This window comes from Myotis brandtii, unplaced genomic scaffold (genome assembly GCF_000412655.1).
Source record: "Myotis brandtii unplaced genomic scaffold, ASM41265v1 scaffold470, whole genome shotgun sequence".
NCBI lineage: Eukaryota > Metazoa > Chordata > Mammalia > Chiroptera > Vespertilionidae > Myotis > Myotis brandtii.
This window is the reverse complement of record NW_005367953.1, coordinates 3,676,196-3,697,695: the sequence shown is the minus strand read 5'-3', so window position 1 is coordinate 3,697,695 and position 21,500 is coordinate 3,676,196.

The following is a 21,500-nucleotide window of genomic DNA, read 5'->3' as shown; positions in this document are numbered from 1 at the left end:
GTTTCTGATTCAGGAGATATGAATTGGGGCTTGAGTTTGCCTTTCTTACAAGTTCCCAGACGGTACTGAAGACCTAGGTCTGGGGACCACACTTTGAGAATTAGTTTTATAAAGCAAGCCAGATGCTCAACTAAGTGACACCCTTTGACTCAGCTCATAATCACTTTTGTTTCCTTTTTTGGTGTGGACTTTCTCAAGCACTCCCTAAGTTTACTTACACCTTCTTCTAGGTTCATAAGCATTATTATGATACAAAGAACTGTTGTTTATTAATCTGGCTGTCTTTTTTGCTTTGAGTATAAGCTCTTTAAGGGTAGAGAGTAGGTTATATTCATTTTTATATTCCTAAACTTAGCACAGTGGAGAGGAAAGGAACTCAATTCCCTTTGCTGAATGAATGAATACTGGCAGTATTATATCTGGATTCTTAACTGGGCCATTTTCCAGATATAGAATTGGCTATGCTGTCTATTAACTTTGAAAGCTACTGGTACATGTATTTCAGTGACCTTTTGATAACATTTCACAGGTTTAAACAATTCACCAAAGGGAATTTTAAAGCAACTCTAATCTTACATCCTAATGAACAAAAGAAACATACATGACAGGTAGTCAGAAATCAGTCTGATGAAATTCAATACAACATGAAACAAAAGACTTTAGAATTACCCTGGAAGTTTTATGGGCCCCTGTCTCACATCATCTCTTTGCTAAAGGCTACCCAATGAACACATAACTGGGATATTGTGTCAGTCAAGTGAAAAACAGCAGGTGAATGAAAAAGTAGTCAAAACAGTGGCTTGGCAATGTGCTGACTGAGCAAGCAGATGATTTATTGTTTCACTTTCAACTGGTTGTTTGTTCATTGTGTCAATAGAGTCTAAAGGGCATATGTAGACTTATATGATCCACAGCTATAAGGAAAGGATTATTAGGGAAGGCTGAACTCTTTTCTTGATTTTAATTCATAATCCAAAGTCACTGATTAAGCTAATGAAGAGGCTGGAACCAAAATCTTCTTCTTTGTTGCATGTCTGGTGTTTGAAACTCTTGCTCAGATGTCTAGAAGAAGATTTATCAACACAGAAAGTAAGTCAAAAAGAGTTTTAAGACCCAGAGGTGGGCAAGCAGGACAAGTTCATGATTGCTGATTGATGGGTTGAGACTAAGTGGCTGGGAGTGGGTGATGGGGCTGGTCAGGAGAGCTGGCCCCAGTCTGTGAAGGACTTTGAATGTCATGCCAAGGAAGCCTGCATTTGATTCTGCAAGCATATAGGAGCCACTGACCTAATTCCAGAGCAGGAATTAGAGAAAATAGAAGCAAAAGAACTAATTATAAGTTAAAAGATTGGACTTGAGCTAATACAGGGCACTGAGGATGGTGAAGAATATTTCACAGAAAGAATTTAAAGAACTTATTACTGGATTAGTCATGGTCCTCCAGAGAAACAGAACCTATAGGAGACTCATAGAAAAGTTGATGTTGCAGTTCAAGCTGGAAGGCCATTGTTGGTGGAATTCCTTTTTGCCCAGGGAAGGGATGAGTCCACCCTCATTGTAGAGGACAACGTGCTACACTTGAAGTTTACTGGTTTAAATGTTAATCTCATCCACAAATTACCCTCAACAGAAACACCCAGGAAATTATTTGACCAAATATTAAGGCATCCTAGCCCAGTGGGGGCTACATATAAAATTAACCATAGCAGTGACCAATAGGACGGAGAACTAAAGGTGAGGAAAATAAAGGATTGGGTGGCTCTGTGGCTTTTAGCTTGGATATTTGAATAAATGGTGATACTTTCAACTAAGACAGGATTCATGAAAAGAGTGGCAAATTTGGGGAGAACTTTTTCATTATTCAAGAAACATTTACTGATCATCAAGCTTGCATCAAGTGCTAAGCCAAAAAGTTATTCTTTTTGGTGCATGTGTGGGAAGGAATAAATCTATAGAAAATGTACTATTATAGTGATTAAAATATGCTTTAGAGGCAGAGACACTGAAATTGTGGAACTTGGACTAGCTAGCTACTTAACATCTAAGTCTCAGTTTGCTCGTCTATAAAATTAGTTTTCTGATAACTAGAGATTTACATATAAGAATTATAATAATATTATATATAAGAATTATAGTATATTATATAGTATATATTTTCTCTAATTCTCAGGAAACCTAATACATACACGGTGCCTGACATTGGCACTTAGTAGTTCATGAAGAGATATCTCTGGGAAGATTTAGTGGTGTTTTGACTGTATTGATTGTTGTAACTAATGTAGAATGGTAAACAATGTGAGACAGATTTTCCCCAGTGCCAGGACAGCCTCAGGGGACATGGCTGCTGAGAGGGTGCTGAGTGACTGTCTTCTCTTACAGTATGCTAAATGGCTCCACGGTGGCTTGGAGCAGATAATGTAGCTCCCAAGGGAACTGCGTTAGAACCAGGAAATTACTTAGGCACTGGTCTCATTAGGGTCTATTATTTTCTCTTCTAAACAACATTTAAAGGATGTAGTAGTGCATATATATTATTTTATTAGAGTTCATAAAGGCCATACATGTTTAAAACCTAGAAAACATATCCAGGACCCTCTGAAATCATTTATTTAGAGCTGCTAAGATTACCTGTTAGTACACATTTATATATACAAACTCATTTAATCAGTATGGAAGTAGATGTAATACCAGTTGATGTAATAATTCTGTATATTTTTTTGCTATTCCTTAATTAATGGCTACTACAGAGTGGATGTACTGCACATGTTTCAAACCCAGAGACGAATGCTCTAAAACAGGGCCCCGAAAACTATGGCCCATGGGTCAGCTCTGTTTGGCTGCTTGTGTTTTTACGTAAAGTTTTATTGAAACGTGGCCACACTCATTTGCTCAGCATTGTCTGTGGCTGCCTTCACTCTACATGGCAGTGCTGAGTGGTTGAGATAGAGAGCAGATGGCCTGCAAAGCCTAAAATATTTACTTCTTGCACTTTAGAGAAAAAGTTACTGACCCTTCTCTAAAAGGACTTTGGAAACTTGGCTTCACACAGGAGTTTGAAAAAGCTCCAGTGCTGTAAAACCCAGGCATATGCAGCACCTATGAAGGCTTTGTGCTGATTAGATGTAAAGGTCGATTGAAGGAGTAGCAAAGCTGGAGAAACCCTGACAGAATGAGCAGTATCAGAAGGTGTGGCTGAGAATCCTCTCCTGCCTGTTTTTGCCAAAGAGAAACACTAGCCTCAGGGGGGGGGACTATTTCTTCTAAATTTGGAAGGGAAGGCAGGTTTCCCATTGTTTAATTACATTTCCAGGTTTTGAGTCATCTCCAGGATAAGCTGAAGAGATCTGGCCACCATTTGCCACCTCTAGCTTAGAAACTAAGAAAAAAGTATTGTGAAACCATAAGATAAGTGGAACGAAGAAAGGCCACAGCTGATTCTGATTTTACAGATGTTCTTGCCTCTTTTATGCAAAGGCCTCAGTGGACAGATTGAATCTGTGCAATACAAAGAATGACAGAGAGCATGGAAGGAGAAAAGCACCAGGCGCATCCATCAGCTTCAATATAAACCCCATCGGTTCCAAGGAGATGATGTCTGAAGAAGAGGGCAGAGACGTGGCAATACCTGCAGGAGCAACTGCAGGAGGTAGAGAAAATGCACTTACCTGAACTGTCAAATTCTAGCAGATGGTGAGATCTAAAGGGAGATAAACATTGCTTGCCTGGAAAGCAGGCAATTCACCCTGTCAGCTTTCAAGGGCTGGTGCAGATGAAAGATCAGCCTAAGAACTACGTACAAAGTATAGAACAGCCATGTTTGACAACAATCAAACCTGTCAACTGGACAGGTGTGAGAGGGCAACCTGCTGAGGGGAGAGGAATTCCTTCGGCAATGGGAATGACCCCCAAAACTGCTTGGAGTTAAGCAGCAGACATCAACCAGATGTGAGAAATTGGAAGAAAATGGGGCATGCTATACAGCAATGAAGCACTGGTGGATAAAGGAAGTGATAAGTCTCTTCAGGTAGAGCACAGAGGGTTGAGATCGCCTTGGGTTAGGAGATTCTTTAGATTCTGAGTTCGTTTTCCTGGTTCCTAGCTCCCAAGATGACTTGGAAGAATGTGAGGGAGTCACTCCCTGAAGCACTGGCAGGTGACAGAGTTGGGAGGGCTGATTCTGCAGTGACTTTGAACGGCTGCCTCCACCGCCATATGAGCTTTCCATCCATTCATTTATTTATTCATTGATTCCTTTTTGTATTTGTTCCATAACTATGTGTTTAGATAAATGTCTGATCATGTGCTGGACACTGTCCTTGGTTCTGGAGATGGACCACTGAGCAGGACATATAAGCTTCCTCAGGGAGCTTATGTACTATGAGGGGAGACATTACTTAACAGTTGTGTGGCCTGTTCTTCATTTTATAAAAAGGATATACTCAGACTTGCATTTACTTGTAGGATGGTGTGAGAAATACTGTGTAATTACTATAAGAAAGAGCAAAATGTGTATCATAATTACCACAATTAACATCTTGTATCTATTTCCCAGGCTCTGTTGGTGTTATCTTGCTAATAAACAGATTTGATGATGCCACTCGATATTTTGATATCTTTTTATTATCTAGAATAGGATTCAGCAAACGTCTTTTGTGAAGCTTTAGGTAGTAAGCATTTCAGCGTTTCTTGGCCATGCAGTCTCTCTCACAAATATTCAACTCTGCTGCTATAGCGCAAACGCAGCCACAGAACATACGTAAATGAATGTGAGCGGCTGTGTTCCAATAGAACTTTATTTACAAAAACAGGTGGCAGGCCAAGTTTGGCACATGGGCTGTGGTTTACCAAATGCTGGTCTCTTCTAAGGCATAAGGAACAAAGTCCTTAGTGTAGCATACAATCTGATCTTAAATTGTAATTCTATCTCATTACTCACCATTTCTCCTATAAAAATAAATGGCTTGCTATTCCCTAGTTGTATAATATAATTTCTTATCTATCTTTAAAAATTGATAATGTTCTTATATAATACTCAAAGAATCTAATGAAAGTCTATTATTGTGTAACCCTAATATTTCATTCATAAACATGTCATTTAATACATAGATTTGATCATTTTAATGGCTCCTTATTATCCCATTGCTCAGATAAGCTGTAGTTTATTTAGTCAGTCATTCTGCTCTTCAAGCTTCCTCACCTTGCACATGTCACTCTCTCTACCTTAGATTTTCCTTGTTTGTTTGGCAGTTTTCTTATGTAATAGAACCAGCTAAAATGTAGCTTTCTCTGTAAAAACTCTCCCTCATTCAGGGGCAAAATTTACTCTGCTTGCATTTACTTTATTTTTATTTTTTTAAAATATATTTTATTGATTTTTTACAGAGAGGACGGGAGAGGGATAGAGAGTTAGAAACATCGATGAGAGAGAAACACTGATGAGCTGCCTCCTGCAGGCCTCCTACTGGGGTTGGGCTTGCAACCAAGGTACATGCCCTTGACCGGAATCGAACCTGGGACCTTTCAGTCTGCAGGCCGATGCTCTATTCACTGAGCCAAACTGGTTAGGGATGTATTTACTTTATATGTAAGTCCACTATAGCCTTTTAAGAGTCTAGGGAGAAGTGTGCAAGGTATTAATAATAGATGAAATTTAATTAGTGTTTTCTAGGTCTAAGATTTTTAAAGCACTTTATGTGTTAACTACGTAAAGACTCTAGATTCTTGATGATCATGATGTATTCGTTTACTCTACATTTCAGACAAGGCGAATTGACATTTTCTGTTACATGAAAGCAGAAGAATACTACCTTACATAGTATTTAGGGACACCTAGCTTTGGCATGGATGTTGGCAAATGCAATAAAGGCTGTGTTCTCTCTTCTTTTAAGCAGTAAGTTCTCTGACTTTGGTTGCCAGGCCTTAATCACATAGGTATCACTAGGGGCCTGGACAGTAATTTGCTCATGGTGGAATCTCAGTAAATATCTGCCTAGAGAGTTAATGACTCGGTTATAGAGGTGAGATAATTTACTGAATGTGAAACTTAATACCTTTTCTGAGCCTGATCTCTTTATCTTCAAGGGGCTTACTGTTTTAACCGCTTTGTTGATGTAAAAGATTAGGGGTAAAGAACGTGGTGATATTATAGACTTCAGTGCTAATAACTCAAGTTCTAGTGCACATCGGCTGCAGGTTTTCAGGACTCAAGTGCTTAGGAGAGGGCCTTAATTTAAAACATAATCATACTCTATGTTATATGAAATTGAAGAGGATGGTGATTTTCTTTTTAGGTTTAAAAAACACGCACTCCTGCACTAAGATCTAGGTAAGATATTAATAGGCAATTGAGCTCTATGAAGACCTAGTTTCCTGGCAGCTCTTCAATGCTTATTGGCATCTTTCTTTCAACTCCATTATTCAGGTGAACAAAGGTAGTGCTGGACACCAGAGAAGCAAAGTCAAATTGAGTGTCACACAGCAGTGCACACCTTCATGATGGTGCGAGTGCAGAGTAGGAGTTGACTCTGATTTACTAGCAACTGTAAGAATGGACCTCAGGACAGGCAGTAAATAAAGTAAATCCTGCACTCACCACATGTTACTGTATGGCTTCCTGAGAGTGACCAGATCAGCCAATAATAACAACAATTCTTTATAGAGCTAGGCGCTCTGCAAAGTGTGTTATAAATATTTTTTCATTTAACCCCCATAGTAGCACTAGGATATAGGTATTTTTATCCCCATTTTGCAGATGAGTACATTGAGACCCAGGTTAGATCTGTTGATGTACTTATGGTCATATAGATAGTAATAGTGTTGCATTTGAGTCTCTAATTCCACGCCCTTGTTCCATTTCACTTAATGCACTCATGACAAGGGAACTCAAACAGAGAAGTCAATTGGCTTCCTGTTTTCTTAAGAGAATCTGGATGCAGTCTCATCTCCTAAACCAGCATTTAAAACTAGATGCTCCAAGTTGTTGTTCTTTGGCTCTGTAGCCCAAAGGGTTTGATTAGTGGGTTAGCAGACATTTTGAGCTATATAGAAGAGTATGTAACCCTTCTCTCTTCAAGAGACTAAGGATGTGAGTGATTACTGCCTCATGAAGAAATTCCAGGAATGGGAAGAAATAGGGAGAAAAGCAGAAAAAGGAGAACTGGTGAGAGTTTTTAATTCATTTTCCTCAATATGAAGGCAATTCATATAATGACTGAGTTATGGACCTTATATGTGACTTGAGGTCAAATGAATGGTTCCCTAACATCAGCATGTGGTTCTAGGGGCGGGAAGACACTCCCAGACCTGCATGATCTTAAGAGAAGAGTAGGACTTACATCCACATTTTGCTTTCTGGCTACCACCCTGGAGTTACCCCAGCGGGTGGTGGGAATGAGCAGTGGTGAGCATGACTTTCACTAACAACAGCCTCTGTTAGTGTCAGGCTTTTAGGAGACAACTCTCCATTGGTGTCTGACATTTCTGTACATCTTGTGAGTAGAGGCACTGTCTTTTCAGGGATATTTGTAATGTAAACAGCTTTGGAAGGCAGAGATAGCATCTTCCTATGGAGCAGAGGTCTGGTTTGCTTACTGTCCAGTATAATAAAAATAATGTATCCTTCTGGGACAAGGCTCAGGCAGGTTTGCTCGCAGCCCATTGTAGTAAAAGATGCAGGTTCCTTATGCTTGAGGCTCCTCAGCTGTGATGCAAACCAGCCATTTACTCAGCATCCATCTGAGCCACTTTGCATCATTCCATGGGGTCCTTCACAATCTTGACACAGGCCTAGTGATCTACAACTGTAAGGAGCCAGGACTGGCGAGGTGTTGTTTCTAGACAAGCACAGCCCAATCGAGAGTCTCATTCTTTAAATATTTTCTCTTTTTCTTATTTGGTAGCCTGAGTGTTACCCAGGTTCTACCACTTAAATAATGAAGTATGTTTAATGAGTAGATTTCCCATTACCCATGAGTCTTGAGTTATTAATTCCCATATAGAAAACCTTATAAACATACATAAATAAAAAAGGGGTCTTTGGGGGTGGGGACAACAGTCTAGCCCTTTTCTCAGAGTCCTTAAATCTATACCGTACTAAGAAATTTTAATGATTATAGATCTGACCTTAAAGAAAAAGTAAATTAGGCTGAGCTAATCAATGAGATGATGACTTATTTGTTTTTAATTGTGAATCTCCCTACATCCAAGCATTCAATCTACTATTAACTAGTTCTGAGAGTCTGCCTAGGACCACTTTTCTAAGAAGTACAGTATATAAGCATGGTTTTCCAGGGCAGTCCTCCATTGGTATAACATTGGTTCTCTTTATGATGGAGACAGTGATGATGGGGCAGGATTTCAACTTACTTAATTTCAGGTGGACCTGACACCAGCCCACTTCATTTCAGGAAGTTTTTAAGTTAAACCTGTGCTTTCAGATGAATTATCTCTCAATATGCCCTCTTCTTATTTCTCACTCTTCATTAATGATATAGTTATAGGAGGTAACACATTTTTTATCCCATAATATGAAAACAGTAATTTTCAGTTTTGTTTTTTTTTAAATGACCTTACAAGGGTGATTGCTTTCTCCTCTAATACTCATGACATGCTTGACCTAAACCGAAGCATCTGCAGAGTGATACATAATGTGTCTTAGCTTTTAAAAATAAATTTAATTCTCCCTTCACCATTTCTCCCAGGAAACTTTTTTTTTCCCTACCTTCCTGCTGGTCGCCATTTTTTTTCTCTCCCAGGAAACTTTTTTTAAGTGGTGGTGTAGGGGTACATAACACATAGCAACTTTTATGAAAACACTGTCTTCTACTCCTTAACACCCTAAAGCCACTTGTAGCCTCTCTTCTTTTGAACAACAACAAAAACTCTTCCTTATCGTGTACTATGTTACCCACAACCTTTGGGGTCTTTGACCCTCACTGTCTAGACCACATGACCCCTCCCATCTCATCACATTCTTGGGACAACAGTCCCCGCCCCCACCCAGTTGTGCACACCTCATGTCCTTTGGAGGCTATGTCTTTTCTTGTGTTCGTCTGGTTTGGAGACTAGGTCCTTTCTTATGTTGGTCTGCTTTACTCTTGAGAATGGATCTTTGGAGTGGGAGTGCTGTCTTTGAAGATGCTATGGGGGCTGATTCCAAATGCTTTGCTACAAACAGGAAAAGGTAGGAGACCTTGAACTCTTTACATGTTCTCAATTTTTATTGTGATAGCAGGCTTGTATTCAACTCTGCGAACTCTCTAACATCTTGTAGCTGATGATGCTATCACCTGATGGTTAAGGGCAACTGTTCCGTGTTTTGATTCTATATTTGGGTTTGCTCCTTAGCTCCATTGGATAGAATTTCTTTTTCGCACCTCATACTTCCAGGGAGTTTATACAAGCTTTCTCAGCTGGTTCTGCGGGACAGTTAATTAGCCCAGTCCCCTCAACTATGCTACATTGGTTGAGGACACCAGTGTAAAACCAGAAAGGTTTTGGAATGATAGGCTGTGTGAACTGATGCCAAAAGAGCCCTGCTGCCTTTTCCTCTTCTGTTCAAAATATGTTTAATTGTAGCTCTTCTTCCAAAATACAGATAACACTAGTGATTAAAAAAACAACAACACACCACCCAAAATAAAACAAAAACAAAACAAAACTGGTACTCTTAACAAGCCAGAGAGGAGATGATCCCTGGCCATTAAACAAAATTTATTTCCAAAAAGACAACATAGAGTTGTACGGGTTTGAAAGCACAAAATAATGTTATTTCTATCTTGCAAATCTTGCAATCTAGTTCCACATATGGCAGACCTGCTGAGCACTGTGACCAGGCAAAGTTGAGGGACTTGTTACAGTGAGCTTATTAGCTGCAATGGGACCTTGTTCCATTTAATTTGTGCCAGGAGGCTGTTATATGTAAATCACTAACACGGCACAGAGTTGCTTATAAAAGAAATATCAGGACAGAATGGAGAGCTGTCTCCATATTCTTCTAGAAGCCTTTCAATGGTATCATTGTACCCTATTACATTTTGGGCACATGCTAAAAATTACCTGTCAGGCTCTCTCATTAAAAAAGGAAATATTCGGTATATAAATGTGTAATTGCTATGTTGTACACATGAAACTAATATAATATTGTACATCAACCGTAATAAAAAATAAATTCATAAACAGGAAATATTTTTGATATTTTAGATGGAATTCAGATCATACTATTTAACATCCTGGGAAATTCACTTTGAGGAATCTCAGAATGACAGCTCCTTCTTACCCAAGCAGCAGGTGGTTCCCTACCAAAGTCTGGTTTGCTCTGTTCTACTTGGCTTCAGTTTACTGGACAAGAGATTGGTACCTCTCCCAAGGGCACCTGACAGGAGCTTTGGCAGGGCACAGGACACTGCTCAGTAGGGATATATTTTGGGGGAAAATGGCTACGTCAGACACATCTTCTCTAACTACTGTTTTGAACCCTTTTTTTGATATCTCTAAAGAACGACACCTAGTAACTACATCTAGGATGTAAGAAGATCAGGCAGAGGGCTACATAATTAAGTGGCCACCCCATAATAGGACTTGTATTTTCCTAGGATGTCCAGTCCGTCTTATGAGATGCTTTCTGGAATAATGATAATATTCCTAAGAGCTTTCTGAGACTAGAACTCCAGAGTCGTCATCATTTCCATGTGGCCAGGTGCAGGACAAGCAGTCCATTGGAGGTTGTCATTCCCAGGTCTGGCTCTGGCACTACCCACAGCTTTTCAGGAACGGGTTCACTTGTTCAGGGAAAATGTTATTTCTCTCACTAGTTTCTCTGTATTCCAAAAAGGAATAAAAGCAGTGTTCTGAGCTGAAAACGTTTTAGTGATTTATGATGTAAAGAAGCCAACAAAGAAGATTTTTATGTGTGTATAGGGGAGGGGGGTAGGCAAGGGAGGCAAGAAGAGACCTGGAACTGTGTGTGTATAGAAGGTCAATTCACATTTTTCAGGCCAAAAAGAAAATTTTTCAGAGCCAGTGAGCTTTGAAAATCGTGAAGATATTTTAAATAGCCTCTCATGTTCTGCAAACTTTTATATATCTCAACTGTGCAGTCAACCATAGTTAAGTGCACAGAATATCCACAATTTTTTTTTATAATTTCTCTACCAAAGTGTGGTGTCCACTTTTTATCTCACTGGTAGCTGAATGCCCAATAAGTTACTTAAAATCAGAAACTAAACAACATGTGCATATGGGCTAACCACTGGACTCCTTTTCCACTTTATAAAAATTATTCAATACGTATCGCTCGAATGGCTCCTGTGTTCTAGGAACTGTGCTTGATGCCTTGTCCAGTGAAACTTCCACTAAAACAAAAGTCTGGGGGTCTGCATATAGAGCACCTGCTATGTGTCTGCACAGGAGGTGTTCATCCTTTGGTGAAGAAGGGATCCCCACGTTCTGCTGACACACTGTATCGGCATGGTTGGAGGCTCAGTGGAAAATGATTCAGATATACTCTCTGACCTTATAGATCTTTTATTCTGTTTTCCTCATAATCATAATGATATTGTAACATTGATGATAATGGTGATTTGGAGCTTGCCAAACATAGTTTTATTAACTAAGTAGATGAGGGAAATAACGCAACATGGAGGGAGCATAAGAATTCTTTGATAAAACTCTCCTTTGTCTGGCAAACAGTGCTATGGGAACTCTGCTTCTGATTCCTGGCCATCATTATATCATTGTGTGTTTTAGACCTCTTTCCTTCAAAACAAAGAGCGGAAGTCAATGGCTCAAAACTGGCATGCCCGTGACCACGCCAAAGGCCATTTCACATTTTCAACAACCACTTAAAGATACACTTTGGCTGTGTACTTATTGAAATTTATGTCTGAGCAAAACTTAAATTGACACGATTTTGCATATTTGGACTGCTTTTAATTCCATTTAGGAAGTAGCCATAAATATTTGCATGAAAAGTTCTAGTGAGCTCAGCAGAATACAAATTTTCATGACTGTTTTTTTTATGACTTGGTAAAGGGACGTCGGTGTTGATACACAATTTGATCTTGAGGCTTATGTGCTTTTTGGAAGAGGATCTATCTTGTCTCGCTTAGTTTTCTATGAGAAGCGGCTGTTCAACAAACGTTAACTGAGTGAAACCGCTGCCTGGGAGTAATTACTCAATGCTTTGCACTTAGAAGAATTCATTTCCTCTCGTGCACCCAAACTGTTCCATTATGTGACAGGTAATTCAGCTTCAAAGCAAAGCAGACCTGTATATTGAATGAGGGGAGAGGGCAAACTAGTTCATTAAAACCAGTGAACACAACTCAACCCATTTTGAACACTGTAGGTGTGTCTCCCAGTTTTGCAAAATCTTGCTTCAAAATTATTTGTTGACTTACTTATGTTTTGTGAGACAAGGCATAAAGTGCAAGGACAATGCAGCTGTGTAAAACTGCCAATTGTGTTAAGAATGCAAGAATACTGCTGAGGTTGAGGAGGGTGGAGATAAAGGTGCAATTATTGGTTTATCCCTTCCTCATGTTTCCCCCCCTATTTCACCCACTCTCTCCAATTGCTCTTTCTCTCTGTGTTGTGCTGGGCCCACTGTCCTCCTCCCGATTCTCTCACCCTTCCCCCTCCCTGCCGGCTGAGCCCTCTCTGTTTTCATGTATGAGCACTCAGCCTCGGATTACAGGAAAGCCAGAGCTCAGTAAGTGGCCTGAGGGAGGGGGAGGCTCACATTTCATTCCCTGGAAATTTAGAATTACAAATTAATCTGCAGGAAACAATTGCTTGAGCAATTTAAAACTGATGTGGGCAACAGTCCACGCAGTCCCCTTACAGTGGACGCCCAGGCAGAGTGATGGAGGGGCTGGGGGCTGCTTTGTGCTGCTTCCTGCAGGGCCTCCGAGTACATGTTAGCTTCCTAGAAGGGTTAGTGAGGTAATTGGAAATGTTTAGAGCATTATGCTTCTAATACAGCAACATTCATTTTCATCTTGATGAAATTATCAGCTATTTAACAGCCTTTTAGGTTGTTTTGACTGCACCATTTTCATTTATGCCTTAATGCAAAAATGCCAACTGTGGAATTCTTGTTTGCCAGTGGGGCTGGGTGGTGAAAAGGGGCCCAACGTGATATATGGTGTCCTCTCATAAGACAGGAGCTACTTGTGACTCTTTGAAAATTACCATAGCATTCAAATTAATTTCTCTTTCTCTCGTTCATTGAGCATCTGCTGAAAATATTTAGTCATGTGAAAAGACCTCAGATCCAATGTGTTTCACATTGAAAGTAAACAGTTGTCAGTGCAAGCTAATGAGCATTTTTATACACTTTTGGTTTATTGTTTTATTGTATATGGTATGTTAAGAAGTGACATAAAGTAGCGATTTTATAAAAAAAAATAGTTTCCTCCACTTTGAGAACTTTTGAAATTAGGAATCATAGTTTTTTAATCTTATTTTCTTAAGGGCTCTTTGGAGGAGAGGGCCAGTTTAGGTATAGTTAATTCTGAATTGTGTATAATTAGACTTCATTATGCAGCCAGTGTGTTAACTAACTTTTATATTAATAGTGGCATGTTATTACTATTACTATTCTTGGTGATGACTAGCCTTGGTTGATACCTCTCTCATTCCATTATGACTCAGTGAGATAGACAGCTATGGAGAGTCTGAGTGGAGTGGGAGCACTGATGGAAAGAATGTTTGCAACAGAAGGACCAGGGAAGGTTTGAGGCATTGCCCTGGGACTGAAGGAAGGGGTAGGATGTCAGTGGGTAGGGAGGAAGGAAGAAGATTCCAATCACAACTGGGGCCATGCCATGGTGAAATGCAATGTGCATGGGTGGGATAGTGTGAAGAGTTGGTGGGAGCTCATAGGAGCATAAGACACAGGGTAGATGGAGTGGTGTGCTGGAGAGAAGATAAAAAAGGCATTATTGGAAAGGCGGATGAAGGCAACGTTATGGAAGGCCTAGAACAAGATCATGAGATGTGTGAAAACTTTTCACTAGGTAATGGAAAGTCACTGAGGACACCGGAACCCAGGGTATCATGGCTTATTGTTCTAACCAACTCAAAGCTCCCACCCCAGAAATATGAAAAAGGGAAGGAGGAGTTACTAGGAGAACAGTTGGGCAAATATGACTTAGCATCTATCCTCCCACTTCTTTGTTAAGATCAAAGAAAACCTTTAAAAAAGGGATGCAGAATGTCTTATGATAAAGGCTCTAAACTTTTGGTTTTTAAATTTCTTAATCAGTCCCATGTCCTTTTCTGACTCTTTCTTCCCTTTCCGGCTGGCCACTGCCCTCTCATGTTTACTTACCCTCATGGTATTATTATCACCAACCTCTTTGGAACCCAGTTCCAATTTTCTTAGACCCAAAGATGCTCATGTTTGTCTGGATGTGAAACAAGATAACTTAGATTCAGTTCATCATGACCAAACAACTATTTTTATTTTTTTCCTAGCTCTGTAGCTTTATTATTCCAACCTTCTCATTGCCTGACAATTCTTTCCCCTGGTTTAAGAAGCACTGACCTCAACAGTTGGAACACTGACCCTTTCAACTAACCTATATTATCACAAGCCTCTGATAGGAAATGAATAGTTCTAATCTTATTTTCTAATGGAACTTACAACTTATGGGACTCATTAGTGAACGAGCCTCTTTAATGACAGAAGCTTACCAAAGAGTACAGGAATTTAGATTTAAGTTCTATTTCAAAATAGACGGAAGGTGTTTGTTGAATTGGCTTTTTAGCTGCAGTCATAGTGCATCTCTCAATCAAAAATATTCTTTCAATGCTATTTGTCTGCTGATGAATTCCTTGCTACCCACTTTCTGTCCATGCACAAACTAACCAATATACTTAGTCTCTTCCATCAGGAAGGGATATAAAACATAACATGACTTTTATACAGTATTTTTTATTTATAAAATTGACCTTTTGCTTGAATGGACAGTTTTCCTCTTTATATTTGATGCATACGCCTGGGAACACAATCAGAAGATTCCTATTGATTGCTCTGAAGCAATTTAGTTCTGGTCATGGTTGTACTGGATTTGCAATTATACCGAGGAGAGGTTTTATTGACTGGGCCTGGTAATTACCACACTGACATCAGATTCAGCCGGAGGTGAAACTAACCTACATCTCCATGTTGGTATTCCTCTTATAAAAGATTTGCACGGATTTCCCCAAACTTTAGATGAGCTACACAGGAAGCTACATTTTAGTTAAAGCAATATATTTCACTATGCAGTTCATTTACTTTTGAGTATAAGCAGCTTAAGGTACTGACTTAGGAAAAGTATGCATTGATGAGGTTAATTATTGACCCATGACACACACAGTTTTGTCTGGCAAAACAAATAGGTCACCTTTTGTATTAAAACAATGGTTTCTGGACAGACCTTACAAATAGATGGATACTCTTACATGTGTTTAATCAGACCAAAAATAGTCTATTAAGTAGGAAATCTATTTTTAATAGAAATTTGAATTTCTTACTTGTGTTAAATAAGTATTTATGTATAGCAATAACAGTATGTTATTCCTTAGAAAACAGAAATGCTTTATGCACACTAAATTGAGGTATAATTGGTAGCTTTTGGTAAGAAATTCAATGGAACATGTACATAAGTAAAGTTAATGTGGAAATGATACCTTTGTAATTAGCTGATTATCCATACTAATAAAAGGGTAATATGCTAATTAGACCGGACATCTTCTGGATGACCTTCCGGACAAAGCCATGGTGGCGGGGCTGAGGTAGAGACATTTAGGGGCGATCAGGCTGGCAGGGGAGAGCAGTTGGGATGATCAGGCCGGCAGGGGAGAGCAGTTAGCGGGATCTGGCTGGCAGGGGAGAGCAGTTAGGGGGATCAGGCCAGCAGGCAGGTGAGCGGTTAGGGGCCAGCGGTCCCAGATTGCAAGAGGGATGTCTGACTGCCGGTTTAGGCCTGATCCCAGTGATCAGGCCTAAACCGGCAGCCGGACATCCCCTGAGGAGTCCCAGATTGGAGAAGGTGCAGGCTGGGCTGAGGGACCCCTCCCCTCATGCATTAATTTTGTGCACCGGGCCTCTAGTTAATAATAAGAAAGAAGCAAAGGGAAGGCCAGACATTATGGGCATGCTCTCTGCAAAACATGGGGGAAAGGGATGACATAGGAAGATACTTGTCTTTCAAATCACACCTGGGGACAGAGATGGTTGGCCAGAATGGCGTGGCCACTACAAGGGTTCAAAGATTTGGGAGGGAAAAAAGGGGGACATATGTCATACTTTCAATAATATATATATATAAAATACGTATATATATCTCACTCTCTTGGTTCCTCTTGGGGTGTTTCCCTTGACTCCTGGCTTATGGGGCTCTTTTGCTCCTGCTTCCTTGCATTCACCCACATGGCTGATGGCCACATGGACCCCACACACCATGGACTAATGGACTGTAACTAGCCTGATGCTGAACCGGACCCAGTTCCAACATGAAAAGAAAACTCTGGACACTGGCTCTGCTTTACTGAAACCCCTGCTATACTTCTTCTATAACTGGACTAAGGGAAATAGGACTTTGAAAATCCAGGGATATAATTCCATGGAAACAAAGCTTTCTACCATATCTCACCCTCTGTGGGGGCCTCCAGAAATGCTTATTCGAGCAGTACCCCAAGAACCCCACTCCCACTAGCAACAGGGGAAGACAAGGCAAGTTTTTCTCCGATAACAGAACTAGCATTCAATTTACTTAACACCAAGCAAAAGTTTTATCTAAAGTATTCAGAAAATTTGGGCAGAAGCAAATGTTTGGTTTAAATTAAGTGGATAAGAGACTTGATTCCTCATTTGGTTTTTGTTGACAGGGCTGAATTGATCAACTCAGAAAGAAGAACAACAACTATATCCTATTTGAGAGTCTCCGAAACATATTTGTAGAGATTTACTACTATTTCCAAAGATCATATAGGGAGATGTTAAATATAGAATACCTTATCTCTTTAACTGGACTCTAAACTCCTGTCACTTAGGGATTATCATGTTTCTTATCTATTCTGCACCTTGCATATTATGGAGCACATAGGGACCAATTTAGGAATGTCTGTGAAATAAAATTATTGAATAGTCGCATGGACTATTATTGTCTTCTTTTGCTATAGAATATTTTAACCCCTCCTTGCCTGCAGGTAAAATAGTGTTTGTTTCTTTTTTCTGTGATACAGAATTAAGAATTAAAAATAAATAGTTTGAATGGAGTAAAAACATCCAGGTTAATTTAAAAAAAAGAGAGAGAGAGATGCTTTCTTGCAGTCTGGTCAAAAGACATTGCATAATTTTAAAGGAAACATAAAATTAAAATGAAATAACAATGGAAAATGGGACAAATAATTAATTTCTTTCCCACTGAATGTAGGTGCCTTTGACATGGTCAAAAATCACACAACAGCGATATACACACAAGTATCTCAACATTTTGGATATTTTTTATTTTAATGATCTTTCGATGACTCATATTGGCTTGGGACAGCTCTATGCCTTGTGACATTTCCCTGATCATTTACAGCATTAAGCTTCAGCCAGCAATCAGAGAACAAGGAGAAATGCAAAGGCACAGATTTAAAATGAAGAGCGAGAACTACTTTCTAGAAGGATTGCACGTTGAGTATAATAGAGAAGTATAGAGAATAAAACACAACTCTGCACATGCTCTCTCCACCTAAAGTATACAATATATATGAAGGTGTCATGCTTTAAAATTTAAATACAGAGCTAATTGGCTATCTGAAAGCTCATATCGCACATTTAATCTGATTTTGCCAGCGTTTCAGGGAATGATTAACTCTTACATTTGCAAAATTGAGTTAGAATGTTTAATACAATATGGAATGAGATTGAGACAAATGGGCCTTTATAAATTAGGTGCTTGGAAATTTTTGAAACCTTTGTGCAGGGACACCTTCTGAATTTTCTCTCCAACACATCTCTACTTCCCCACTGTGTATGCGGAGTGGGCAGGCAACACACAGACAACAGTGTGGCCACATTTCTCTGTGCTGTTCACAGGGACGGGGCACAAAGGGCCGGCACCTTCCTGCCGCTGCTGTGTGCCCCGGTGAGTCACCGAGGTGGGGAACGCGTGGGCCTGGGGAATGCTGAACCCAACTGTTGCTCACGTCATTAAAAACTCAACTAAGCAGAAAGCTAGGAATGGAGCAGTTGACAAAGATAAAGCCGAGAGCTCTGTGGCTTATCCTTAATTAGGTGTTGGCGCTGGTTCTTGTCAAACAAGGGAAAGAGCGTGTGCTGCAGAACACGGAAGCACACAGACAGCCCGGTCACAGCTGGAGAGAACACAGTGCATTCGAGCTGGCACTGAAAGGGATTTAGATAAGTACTCGAGGTAACAAGAATCGAAAAAGGAGGATGATAGCAGTGGAAGCTTTAGATGAATTGCAATGGAGTGCACCTTTATTACAGCTTATCAGTCTCCAGACAGCTACAAACCAGCCTTCCTAGTGCATTCCTCTTCAAACTCTCCTGGATTAAAGGTCAGAGGAACTCAAATTTATACGTTCTGTCGCGCTGCCTCAAGTCTGTCCTGTGGCTCACATGTATGCACGGCACATCTGAGGGACTGGGAGTTTCTGGCATGGAAGCTTCTACTCCTTGAAGGAAGCCAAGGCCTTTTCTCACTGAAAAGGTTCCACTTATTTAAAATAATTATCTCGGGGGAAGAGGTTGCAAATAATGCAGCATTAAAAGGCCATAAGGAGATACATGGCAAAGGGTCAGCTCTAATTGCTCTAGTGCATAATTTTGGTTATATTTTGCATCTATTTGACAGGTTCAAATAGCTAATATTCTGGTTTATTAGAGCACTGTCTATATGTACTCTTAACATACACAAAAGCTGTGTGTTTTCATCATGTGTATAAGCACTTCAGACGGTAAGCTGCGCACATTGCAGCTAGCAGATGGTAGCTCTTATCACAGATAAAAGCACATATATATGTTTCTGTAACTACACCCTCAGAGGGAACGGAGAAGAGAAGAATCCTTTCCACATCACAGCTTACATTACCCATCTACTTAGGCGGCAAACAGCATATGTTTTACTGCTGTGGAAAGGCAGTACTTGAGACGAAAATATGATGAAAATAAACTTAGAAATAACCTGATGGATAAATAAATAAATAAGTATGCGATTTGGAAGTTAGGGGCATGCGTACATATGTGGGGGAGGGGAGGAACTTACCACATTAAAAAAGTAAGACAATAAAGTGTACATCTTAGGGCACCAGATAAAATACAGATGCCCAGTCACATTGTAGATGGACAATAGAATTTTTTTAGTATAAGTATATCCCAAATTATTGCATGCCCCATGGCTCATACAATATTTGAGATATACTTATACTAAAAGATCATGAGTTATTTATTTGAAGTTCAAATTTAAATGGGTGTCCTATATTTTATTTGCTGAATCTGACAACCATGGTTTTTAGCTACTGTTATTAAAGTGCTTTAACCAAATGCTCCTGGTGCTCCAGGTGAGAGGAAGCCATCAACAACCATATCTATTTTGGAAGAATATGATCCCAGGCTCTTTCTGTGCACACAAAGCCAAAGGGTGTGGAACATTTGTCTAATGATGCAGTCAACAACAGGACGGGTATGGACAATTCAGGACAGATCTCCCCCTCCCTCTCCCCAACTCCCCCCAGAGATTTAGATCCTGGTTTGGAACTCTCTGGATAATGGTTTTGCTTTATATAACTCGGCTCTTTTCCCCCCCATTTATGCGTTTGGTTTATTATTTCAGACTAAGATCTACTTGCACTCATAAAAAGGGAGACAGACTTTAAACACTCCACATGTACACATTTGTATTCTTATGGTGAGATCAGCATTCAACTGGAAGGTTAAATGGAGTTCAGATAATTTCTTTTTTTCATTCTTTGCTCTGGCTTTTGTCTCATGTCTTTCAGCAAAACTGAATAAAGATGTCTCCATTTCACACCAAAAGATTCAATTACGTTTTGAACACTGGGTAAACATCTGCAGATGAATGATCTTAACAAATGTATTTTGATTCCACACAAACTTATGTGACACTTTTGTTTTTCTCTCTCCAAGAGCAGAGAATAGATTCAAGCCCGCTCCTCTGAGCCCGAGCCTCGGCTGCCACCAGCACTGCACTTTTGGCAGGCGGCCAACCAATCTCTGCAGCCCAATGAAACTCTGATTCCATCTGCTCCAGCAGTGCAATGTATTCCACTTCAGGTCAAAAGCAGGCAGCCAGCAGTATTAACATTACACTAATCTGTAAAGACATTTTCACTGGGCTAGATAGGCTAATGTTACACAGGCTTTCAGAGCTTCAAGGGTAAGGAGAGACAGCAATTGCCAGGGGAAAACTCAGTGGGCAGTGGATTCTTACAGAGACTATTCCAAGATGGGGTTAGGTGGGTGATGCTAAAGAAAGAATGGCTCTTGAAAAGGACAACTTGCTATCTTGTTAAGCAGGCATTTTAAACACAGCTCTGACTCGGATATTTAGCAATACAAACTCTATCATTCTTTTTCTTTCTGTTTATTCTTGTGTCCCCACAACTTAAGCACACATATTACACACACACACACACACACACACACCCTCAAAGGCTACTAAATAATTGATGAAGACTACAATCATCACTGAAAAACCTAGATGGAAATAGACTGCTCTTAGTATAACCTTGGTGTTATGAAATCATAGCCATTCCTAAGCCCTTAAGAGATTTCTAAATAAAAGCAAGCCTATGGCTAACCTCTTCCCCCCTGCCCTGCCCCCATCCTATTTGCTATTTTGCTGTTTGTAGACAACATGCTCAGTTTGGGGTTACACAACTCTACAATTAATTGCTCATTTAAAATAACCTACCAAGGACTTCAATGGAAAATACATGGAAGGAAAATACCCCCAAAGCAGATTAATGTATACAACGGAAATGTAACACCAGTAACCAAAAAAAAAAAGAAAAAAAAAAAAGGTCTTTTTCATTTCTCTCTAGTTCTTTGGTTGGGGGAAAAATGTAGTTTAAGATTCATGCCTTTAGGGCACATCAGAAACCATTAAGAACTACATTTCAGGAAATTGTAATGAATAAAAATTCAATTTAAACTGCTTGATTTTCTTTTAGCAGGAGAAGAAAAATGTTTGGCTGGAAATAAACTATTCAAAAATCCCCACAATTAGGAAGTACAGAGCTATGTTTTTTACCATAACTTAAAGTTATGCAGAGTTGGTATGAAAAATTACTTTGTGCTAGAATAATAGATTTTCCTCTAGATGGAAATACACTATCTCTATAATGTAAAAAGTAGCAAAACATATGCATCATTTCAATTTTATTTCATTGTAATGTAAGTGAAAAACCTAGGGTTGTATATTTTGAAGTTTTCACTAACCTTTTTTTAAAAAAAAACTTAAATATGAGAACTCAAA